Below are 327 nucleotides of genomic sequence, written 5' to 3'. Positions count from 1 at the left end.
ACAAAGCTTCTGGAAAATAGTTTCAGCTACTGAGTTCATGAAACCTTAGAAAAGTTGTGGAGTAGATTTCCTCCGACCTGCTGACCTTCAGGGCATTTATTTCCTGTCTTTGTGGACAGACGGTGGACATGTAGCAGACATTCCTGTGGTGCTGTAGAGATGGCAGAGACAGTAGAGACAATAGGGATAGTAGTAGAGACAGAGACAGTAGGGACATTTAGACAGTAGGACATTAGGGACAGTAGGGACATTAAGACAGTAGGAACAGTAGTAGAGACAGTAGTAGAGACAGTAGGGACATTTAGACAGTAGGGACAGTAGTAGAGA

Source organism: Siniperca chuatsi, linkage group LG15 (assembly GCF_020085105.1).
Source record: "Siniperca chuatsi isolate FFG_IHB_CAS linkage group LG15, ASM2008510v1, whole genome shotgun sequence".
Lineage (NCBI taxonomy): Eukaryota > Metazoa > Chordata > Actinopteri > Centrarchiformes > Sinipercidae > Siniperca > Siniperca chuatsi.
Note: the sequence above shows the minus strand (reverse complement) of the source record.